The sequence below is a fragment of the Scylla paramamosain genome, chromosome 10, assembly GCF_035594125.1.
Source record: "Scylla paramamosain isolate STU-SP2022 chromosome 10, ASM3559412v1, whole genome shotgun sequence".
Classification (NCBI taxonomy): Eukaryota; Metazoa; Arthropoda; class Malacostraca; order Decapoda; family Portunidae; genus Scylla; species Scylla paramamosain.
Window position 1 is genome coordinate 6282501 of NC_087160.1, and position 10000 is coordinate 6292500.

The window sequence follows — 10000 nt, forward strand, 5'->3', positions numbered from 1 at the left end:
CCAACGTGCGATAAGAAACAGCGGCAAGAAACCCCCAGAGCCTCAAACGACCTCATGAAATCACTAACTATGGAAATGAGGCCAAAATTGCACACAGTCGGGGAAGGAAAAGAAGGATGGGAGATTATGCACAAGTAAAATGAAGTGCGGAGGTTTTCAGTTTTCAGTTGAAGATGCAGTCGTGATCATAAGTCAAGTTTTTGCGCTCCTTCAGTCTTGATGGCGGAGTGATCAAAGGGAGGAAAAGGGAAAGGAAGGATGAGGAAAGGCATGAAGGGTGAGGGACAGGATGGTCATGTGGAAAAAGGAGAAAAAGGTAAAAGAAGGGTGAGGAATGAAGGGATGACAATGATATCCTCAGTCAGTAAAAAAAAAAAAAAATAAATAAAAGATGAAAAAGAAAATTAGATAGATAAATGGATAATCGTGAAATGCTTCCCTCCTATATAAATCACCTCTTGCAAATTGCTTTACAGTTTTACTAACCACAAGTAAGATGAAGTCCTGCAGTATTCAGCCTCAAGGCGATCATGTGGTTCAGTGATCAGAGCTCCTCGAGTAACACTGCATTCAATTCTACTGTCTGGAACGCTCCCTCGGTCTTGATGCTTTTGCTGCGATACAGTTTTCAAGCCACCTGAACCGGCTTTTCTTTAGCACACTATATTTTAAAAGAAGAGGCAATAAACACGCCATTTTTCTTGAATCTGTTTTTTCTCCTTGTATCTCCCTCCGTTGCGCATATAAAAGACAACGTTCATAATGATGTATAAGTTTTTAAACACTTTCCATTGTATTACAGTTTCTTATACAGTTTCTACAGACTAAAAAAAAGAAAAGAAGAATCTATTTTTTTCACTGTGTCCAGGCAAACATTTTCTTCCAATGCTTTAAATGTTTACAAAAATCACAACAATATTAAAAAGAGTCAGGTTCTCTGGTCTGCTCATAACCTATCAATCATCAAGTTTTGTAAGGAGAATCTCAGCAAATCAGACGACTTAAGATTGAAGGAAAACAAAAAGTAATAGAAGAGAGCATAGCAGTTTACTTGACTTCTGACCATGACAATACTGTTCTCGTCTCGTGGTTGAAAGGTTGAGAGTTTGATCTTGGCTCACGGCAGTTTCTCGGTAAAAAGAGATCACCTTAGCAGGCGCCACATGACCTCAAAGTTGTGAAGTCATGACTCAATTAACTTTTCAACATCACAACGCCTTTGGAAATGTTAAATACACTTTTTAAGTCAGCAAAAGGCCATTTTACGTAAAAGGAGAAGGCCAATGGGCAGTAAAAGGATTAAAGAGACAGTGGTAATAAAGATATAAAGAATTATTAGTGTATGGTTAATTTAAAGAGCCAATGGGAATAGAGATGGAGAGACATTAGTGCGAGGTTAATTTAAAGAGCCAGTGGGAATGAATGGACAAAACTGCGGGAACGTGGAAGCCAATTCGAGTCCTTGAAAAAAAAAAAAAATAATAAAACAAAGGAAGACGAGACAGGAAATGTGTGGTAGTTTTCAAGGTCAAGAAGCCTTTGAGAAACCAATGGGAAAAGTTTTGAAAAAGTAGCAAAAAGGTCTCTTATCTAGACTGCGTGTAAGGGACAGAAAGAGAGGATGGAAGCCGGTTCGAGCTCCAGTGTTCCTCCTGTTCATCTCTTCTTTCTTCCCAGTCACTCGAGGCTAACCATAGCAAGACAGGGGAGGATAAGAAGAAAGAATGAAAAAAAAAAAAAAAATAGATTAAAGAGCAAAGTTAAAAGCATGAAGGATGAAGCAAAGGAGAGAAGGAAGAGAAAGAAAAAGGGAAGAGGTTTAGACATGTGTAGGGAGGAAGAATATAAAAAAAAAGTATTATTCTCTGCAGTATGAAGGAAACCAAAAGATAAAATGACGTAAACGAGCACCAAACACGTTTTCTATTGAACAACAAAATTTAATATAATAATAATATAATGTAAAAAAAAAAAGAATGCAGTCATAGAAAACGTAAATTTACAGCCCTGACTACGTTATTTGTTTCACGTCAAAGAAAAAAATGGAGAAAAAACAGAACAAAGTGGAGAGAGAGAGAGAGAGAGAGAGAGAGAGAGAGAGAGAGAGAGAGAGAGAGAGAGAGAGAGAGAGAGAGAGAGAGAGAGAGAGAGAGAGAGAGAGAGAGAGAGTCACAAATCACACATAAGCAGAAAGATACACGAGGCTCCGAGAAACAGAGAGAGGAAGGACGAAACAGATGAAGTTCGGAAGAAATCATAAGTGAAATATGAAAATCACAGGGAATCATAAGGAATCGAAGCCCAAAGAATAGGATCAAGGATGCTTTATGGGGAGAGAGAGGCGGAGAAAACTAGGTTATTGAGCACGCAAGAGAGAGTGAAGGAAGGGAAGGGAAAGGGAAGGGGAGAGAAGGGGAAAAAAGAGAGGAAAGGAATGAGAAAATATAGATAAGGTAGGAAATAGAAGGGGAAAGAAGATAAGGCAAGGAAATAGAAGGGAAAGGGAAACGAAGGCAAGGGAAAGGAAAAGAAGGAAGGGAAGGGAAGGGAAGGGAAGGGGAGGGAAGGGAAGGAAGAGAAAAGGAAAGAAAACAGGAGAAAAGGGAACGGGTAGATGAGATAGGTAAGATATGGGAAAGGGAAAGGCAGGGGAGACAAGGAGAGAGAGAAGGGAAGAAGAGGGAAAGAAAGATAAGGAAAGGAAGTAGAAGAAAAGTGGAAGACAAGAATGAAGATGGATAAGATGAAATTAAATGAAGAGAAAGAGAAGAGAAAAAAATGTAGGTAAGGGTTTGAAAAATGAGAACCGGTAAGGGAAAAGAAAATGAGGAAGAAAGAGAAAGGATGAAAAAAAGAGAGAGAAAAGAAAGACTGGCAAAGAATGAGGGAAGGGTGAGTGAAAAGTGAAAATAAGGAGAGGGGGAAGGAAGTGCTAAACAAAGAAGCAGCGTAACCACAAAAGAAAGATGGAAAGAGGAGGAGGGGAAAGACACACAAAAAAACAAATAATGTAAGAAATGAAGAAAAATAATGAGAGAGAGAGAGAGAGAGAGAGAGAGAGAGAGAGAGAGAGAGAGAGAGAGAGAGAGAGAGAGAGAGAGAGAGAGAGAGAGAGAATCATAAATGAAGAAAGAAGATGTGCTGGCGAAAAAGATGGACGAGGAGCAGGAGTCGAGAGATAAGAATGAGGGGCGTAAGGAGGAGGAGGAGGAGGAGGAGGAGGAGGAGGAGGAGGAGGAGGAGGAGGAGGAGGAGGAGGAGGAGGAGGAGGAGGACAGCAGAGATGAAGGTTTAACGTTATTATTATTCTTTTTATCATTGTTTTATAATTTATTCTTTTCTTCCTCCTCTTCTTCTTTTTCTTCTTCTTCTTTTTGCTCTGTTACCTGTTGCTAAAAGTACTCATGCCTTTTGGTTTTATTTTATTTTATTTTTCTATTTTTAATCTATTTTTTTCTTTGCGTCTTGAGTAGGTAGTAGGTAGTGAGGGTGTCATTGTTAATATCGCCAAATAGTCCCTCCCTGTGTATATATATTGATGGTTTTTGTTGCGTGCTTCTTGCTCGCGTTGTCTAGTATTGCTCGAGGTATTGTTGACCTTGAGGTATGTTTGCCAGCGTGCCTCTGACGTGTTATCCTCTGTCACATGCTGAAAAATTTACTGATTCCACCTTTGCGAAAAAATTAAAGATTGTTGTCGTAAAGAAATCAAGACTTTATAGACAAAACTGCCATGAAGAGGAAGAGGAGTAGGAGGAGGAGGAGGAGGAGGAGGAGGAGGAGGAGGAGGAGGAGGAGGAGGAGAATACAAAGGAAGTCCAAACAACAACAGCCCACGAGTTCCCTACTAGGCTGCTTGGGAGAGGAGGAGGAGGAGGCGGAGGAGGAGGTAAAGGGGGAATTAAACAACAGCGGGGCATCTACAGCTGGCTGGGTGAGCTTTTCAGGTGGTGTGTATGTTTAAGTATTATGATAAACAGGTAAAAAAAAAAAAAGTAACCAGTGCATTTTACTAGTCGTAGCTAAAATGTAATCCTGGAATAAGACCTGAAATTTTTATTATTCGTAACATTTTCTTGCTTTTCGTTTTTTTTTTTTTTGTTGTTGCTTTGACGCGGCTTCTTCTTCCTCTGATGCCGGATATTCTGCTGCTGCTGCTGCTTTTTTTTGGTGGTGGTGGTAGTGGTGGTGGTGGTGGTGGTGCTATTGCTTCTTCTTCCTCTAATGGTGCTGCTGCTTTTTCCTCTGATGGCGGTGGTGGTGGTGGCGGTGTTGCTTCTTCTTTCGACCTTGGGACATGGACCACCTAACTAACCATATCTTATTCTATCCTATCCTAACCTATCCTAGTCTATCCTAACCTATCCTGGCTCATCCTAACCTGCCTATCCTTAACCTGCTTGAGTCAATCAGCTTGGTGGTGCTTGAAGTTGTCAGGGTCAGTTCGATGGTGCTTCTTCTTCCTCTTCTTCTGATGGTGGTGGTGGTGGTGCTTCTTGTTTCCTCTGCTCGTGGTTCCTGGTTCATCTGGTGGTGGTGGTGGTGGTGGTGGTGGTGGTGGTGGTGTTTCTTCCTCCTCTGCTGTTGCTGGGGGTGGTGCTACTTGTTCTTCTTCCTATGCTGCTGCTGGTGGTGGTGGTGGTGGTGATGGTGGTGGTGGTGGTGATACTTCTTCTTCCTCTGCTGGTGGTGGTGGTGGTGGTGATACTTCTTCTTCCTCTGCTGGTGGTGGTGGTGGTGATACTTCTTCTTCCTCTGCTGGTGGTGGTGGTGGTGGTGCTTCTTCTTCCTCTGTTGCTGCTAGTGGTCCTTCTTCTTCTTTCCCCGGTGGTGGTTGTGGTGGTCCTTCTTCCACTGTTGCTGGTGGTGGTGGTGATGGTGGTGCTGTTTCCTCTGCTTCTTCCTCTGGTTGTGGTGGTGATGACTGTTCCTCTTCTTCTTCTTCTTCTTCTAATGGTGCTGCTGTTTCTTATTCCTCCTCCTGCTGACCCTGCCAACTACGCTGACCACATTGCTGACCATATCCTAACCTATCCTAGCCTGTTTGAGTCAGTCAGTTTAATGGTGCTTGAAGTTGTCAGGGTCAGTTCAGTGGTCCTTCTTCTTCCGATGGTGGTGGTGCTGCTTCTTCCTCTACTGGTGGTGGTGGTGGTGCTGCTGGTGATGGTGCTTCTTCTTCCTCTGGTGGTGGTGGTGGTGGTAGTGGTGGTCCTTCCTAGTTCCTCTGCCGGTTTGTGGTGCTGCTGCTTCTGTGGTGGTGGTGGTGGTGGTCCTTCTTCTTCGTTTACTACTGGTGGTAGTGGTTGGTGCTGCTTCTTCCTCTACTGCTATTGCTTCCTCTTTTTCTCTGCCGGTGGGGGTGGTCCTTCTTCCTCTGCTGCTGCTGGTGATGCTTCTTCTTCCCTGCTGGTGGTGGTGGTGGTGGTGGTGGTGGTGGTGGTGGTGGTGGTGGTGCTTCTTCCTCTGTTGCTGCTGGTGGTCCTTCTTTCTGCAGCCAAATGATATACAGTGAAACTAGCGGGCATGATAACTCTAGCAAAATCAGCTCTCAAATGGTGCGAGTAATGGTAAACTTACGCGAGTGGAAGTAACGTTTCCCTGTGGCCACTGGAGGCGCCACCGTCGCAGCGAGAGCAAAAACTTAACATTGAGTGGACCGTCCTCCTGGTATATAGAGTTCTTGCGCCTCATGAAAAATCAACTGTGTGTTGTTCCACCGCGACGGTGAAGCCGCTTCCTGAAGCTGACCTGTCTGTGGCAGCCTGCGCAGTGTTATGCTTCATTTTTTTCCTTATATCCTTTCTAAACGAACTGTGCATATTATTCAGTTTCTTTTTCCCCATATCACAGTCAGTACTCGTATCTTTAATCTTCTCCACTTTACTGACAAGCATCTCACATGTTGCGTTTTTCATGTCTGTTTTGCATATGATTTATGCCGCACATTCCATAAGCATGGTTGGCCTTTATAAAGTCCTATAAAATCCTCGAAGAACTCATTTTCTAGTCAAACGTTTTACACGTAAATTGCTGAGATCCTGCGTAGTAAATGTTGCAGATCATTACACGGCGGCTGACAGTGACGCTCTGATTTCCCGCCTCAAGGCAGTGCCAGATGCGTCACACAGACCGACCACCATCCGGCCGCCTCACGAGGCCAGGCTGGACGAAATACTCGTACACACACGATACACACACAGACTGAAGGCCTCTAGCCCCGCCCACTCTGAGCCACTCTGACGGGCCAGACCGGATCGTGTGTGCTCCCCATAACGGGCGTGAGTGAGGAAGGCGCAGAAGGCGGATTGCGCTGAGAAGGTTGATCCGCTAACGGAAGCAGCACAAAGACACAGACACCTTTTGGCCCTTACGAAGCTGTCTGGAGGAGGAGGAGGAGGAGGAGGAGGAGGAGGAGGAAGAGAGAGTAGGGTAGGAAAGACAGACCACTGTCCACTTCGAGGAGGAGGAGGAGGAGGAAGACAAACATGAAGAGGATTCTCACAAGTGACATTATGTTCACTGAATAGGCAGCCATCTTGAATTTGATCTGATTTTCCTCCCTCTTTTCTCTCTTTTCTCTACTTCACACCTTCCTCCTTCTCTCTCTCTCTCTCTCTCTCTCTCTCTCTCTCTCTCTCTCTCTCTCTCTCTCTCTTGTATTTTCTCTTTTAAAAAATTTATTTCCATGTCATGTCAGATTTCTTCACCTTTCCTCCTTTTAGTAAGTCTTCTTCTTGACATATTGTTGCTAATAGTGTAATTTAATTTCTTTTCTTCCTTCTTCTTTTTCTTCTTTTACTTCTTCTTCCTCTTCATCTTTTTCGTCTTCCTCTTCTCCTATTTTAGTCTTTTCTTCTTCCTCTCCTCCCTCTTCTTCTTTTTTCCTCTTCTTCCTCTTCTTTTCTTCTTCCTCTTCCTCTTCCTTTTCTTCTTTTCTTCTTTTCTTCTTCTTCTTCTTCTTCTTCCTATTCTTCTTCCTCTTCTTTTCTTTTTCTTTTGTTGCTTTCTTCTTCTTCTTCTTTTTTTCTTATACTTTTTCTCCTTCTCTTCTTCCTGCCTCTGGAGATTCTTAACTTACTCTCCCTCTCTCTCTCTCATTCCGTCACTGTCAAGCCTTATCTGATTTACCTCTTCCAGGGAGGGAGAAGGAGAGGGAGAGAGGGAGAGGTGAGGAAAGAAAAGGGGTGAGGGAGGGAAGGAGGCGAGGAGTGAGGAAACAAAAGGTGAATGTTATTAATGATTGTTTCCTCCATAAACAGAGAGAGAGAGAGAGAGAGAGAGAGAGAGAGAGAGAGAGAGAGAGAGAGAGAGAGAGAGAGAGAGAGAGAGAGAGAGAGAGAGAGAGAGAGAGAGAGAGAGAGAGAGAGTGAAGGATGAAGAGAGCGATACGAGGGAAGGAAGGAAAGAAGGAAAGGAAAACCTGATAAAGGCAGAGAAAACCAATAAGCGATGAAAGGAGGAGGAGAAAAGGATGTGAACTAAAAGGGTAAAAAACTTAATAGAAGAAGAAGAAGAAGAAGAAGAAGAAGAAGAAGAAGAAGAAGAAGAAGAAGAAGAAGAAATTAAATCACAGTATTAGCAACAACATGTCAAGAATTCTTACGTTGGAAAGGGTTAGGCTAAGTTCTGGTGCTCCTCCTCCTCCTCCTTCTTTTCTTCCTGCCCTTGTCTTTTTTGCCCCACCGCCTTTTTTTTTTCTTTTCTTTTCATCCTCCACTTTATCCTTCCTTCCTTATTTCCGGTTGGTTCTGTGCTTTTCCTTCTCTAGTTTCCCTCTTCTCTTTTCGTAATCTATATTTCTTAATATTCCTCGCCTCTATCCCTCCCCTTCATCATTTTCTTTCCTTCCTTTCATTACCACTCTTGTCTCTTTCCTGCATGCTGTTCTTTCTTCTACAAAAAGAAAAAAAAACTTACTTTTATGGCTGTGTGTGTGTGTGTGTGTGTGTGTGTGTGTGTGTGTGTGTGTAGAAACAGCCAGAGGGAACGACAGGTCTGTACATATCATTCCCCCTTCTCCTCTGTCCCCTCCATCTCCTCTTCTCTCTACCCACATGTGGCAGCGACATCTGTTCACACCAAAAGAAACTTTCTCTCTAAAAGATAAACATTGACTCAGACTCATATAGATGTCGGATGTGAGTTGTGCCACATTTCCTTTTCCTAACTTTTTCCTCCCTCTCTCTCTCTTCCTAATTTTTCCCTCCCTCTCCCTCTCTTCCTTACTTTTCCCTCCCTCTCCCTCTCTTCCTAACTTTTCCCTCTCTCTCCCTCTCTTCCTAACTTTTCCCTCCCTCTCCCTCTCTTCCTAATTTTTCCCTCTCTCTCCCTCTCTTCCTAACTTTTCCCTCCCTCTCCCTCTCTTCCTAACTTTTTCCCTCCCTCTCCCTCCATCTCTGTTCCTCCGCTCCATGACTCTACAAACACCTTCAAGGGAAAATATCGGAAATGAAAGTGAGATAAAATAAACATTACAGAGGTTGCAGATCAAACATTGAATAAATTAATTGCTAAATAATTAAACAACACAATGTGGATAAAATCTATTAAAAAACAATGGCTCTGTGCTGTCATATGGAAGAATGAACATTATTAACTTATACATGCAGAGTGCCTGCTTTACTTATGCATGGATTGTGTGTGTGTGTGTGTGTGTGTGTGTGTGTGTGTGTGTGTGTGTGTGTGTGTGTGTGTGTGTGTGTGTGTGTGTGTGTGTGTGCGTGCGGTTCTATAGAATATGTTGAGCAGTGGTTCCCAAACTTTTATTCATTACGTCAACCCTTTCCCTCCATAGTGGGTGTGTGGCCTCCTCTTTCCCTAAAGCAAAAAAAAAACTTTAAAAAATCTATATGCACAGGGAAGAACTGTAAGTGACCAGCACACTAAAAATCATATCAATATGTTTTAAGAAGAAAAGCAGTAGTAACGTCTTTGAAATGAAAATTTATTACAGTCAAAACAGAAAGAAGTGAATATTTCATAACGTGGATACTGACTTTTTCGGGACAAACTACAGTAACTTTGCAACACATGGCTCACTCATTGCCGTAAAGGTATCTGATGGCAAGGTCAGCACTGTTACTTCTCCGCCAGCACACGTATACCCTCACCTCTCCCAATAAAACACACACATCAACACTGAACGACATTGTAAAACGAGAAACTGGAAGGAGGAGAGAAGGCGAGATGGAAAGACGAGGAGATGAGAAAAGAAGGGAGATAACGAGAGATAAAAACAAGGAAAGAGAATAACAAGATTCACGACTCAGCGATACTCTCGTGGAAAGACAAGGAAAGAGACTAACAAGATTCACGACTTAGCGATACTCTCGTGGGAAAGGGTAAACAAAAATTTAATTAGTAAGAGCGGCAGGTGAGTAAGTGGACTGGCACGCAGGTAAGCAGATGAACAGGTAGTCAGTAATCAACACAGGTGAAGGATGGTGTACTTGAATGTTTAATGAATTTTACAGGAAGGTAGAGAGAGAGAGAGAGAGAGAGAGAGAGAGAGAGAGAGAGAGAGAGAGAGAGAGAGAGAGAGAGAGAGAGAGAGAGAGAGAGAGAGAGAGAGAGAGAGAGAGAGAGAGAGAGAGAGAGAGAGAGAGAGAGAGAGAGAGAGAGAGAGAGAGAGAGAGAGAGAGAGAGAGAGAGAGAGAGAGAGAGAGAGAGAGAGAGAGAGAGAGAGAGAGAGAGAGAGAGATAACAGTATCATTAAAAGGAAATCAAATCTGAGAAAATAAAAAAAAATGCTTAATTAATACACACATCAGAGAATTCAAACATATTAATTCTACTACTACTACTACTACTACTACTACTACTACTACTACTACTACTACTACTACTACTACTACTACTACTACTACTACTACTTCCAATAATAGCAACAACAAGAACAATAATAATATAAATGGTGATAATAACAACAACAACAACAACAACAACAACAACAACAACGATAAATAATGTAACCAACAGAACAATCTAAGCACCAGGAAAG

At 42.6% G+C, this 10000-nt stretch overlaps 1 long non-coding RNA gene across 2 annotated transcripts in view; it reads right to left on the reverse strand.

Moving 5' to 3' along the window:
* Positions 1 to 10000, reverse strand: part of LOC135104178 (uncharacterized) — a 181830-nt gene that overhangs the window by 66120 nt on the left and 105710 nt on the right. The gene's annotated exons all lie outside the window — the stretch shown is intronic.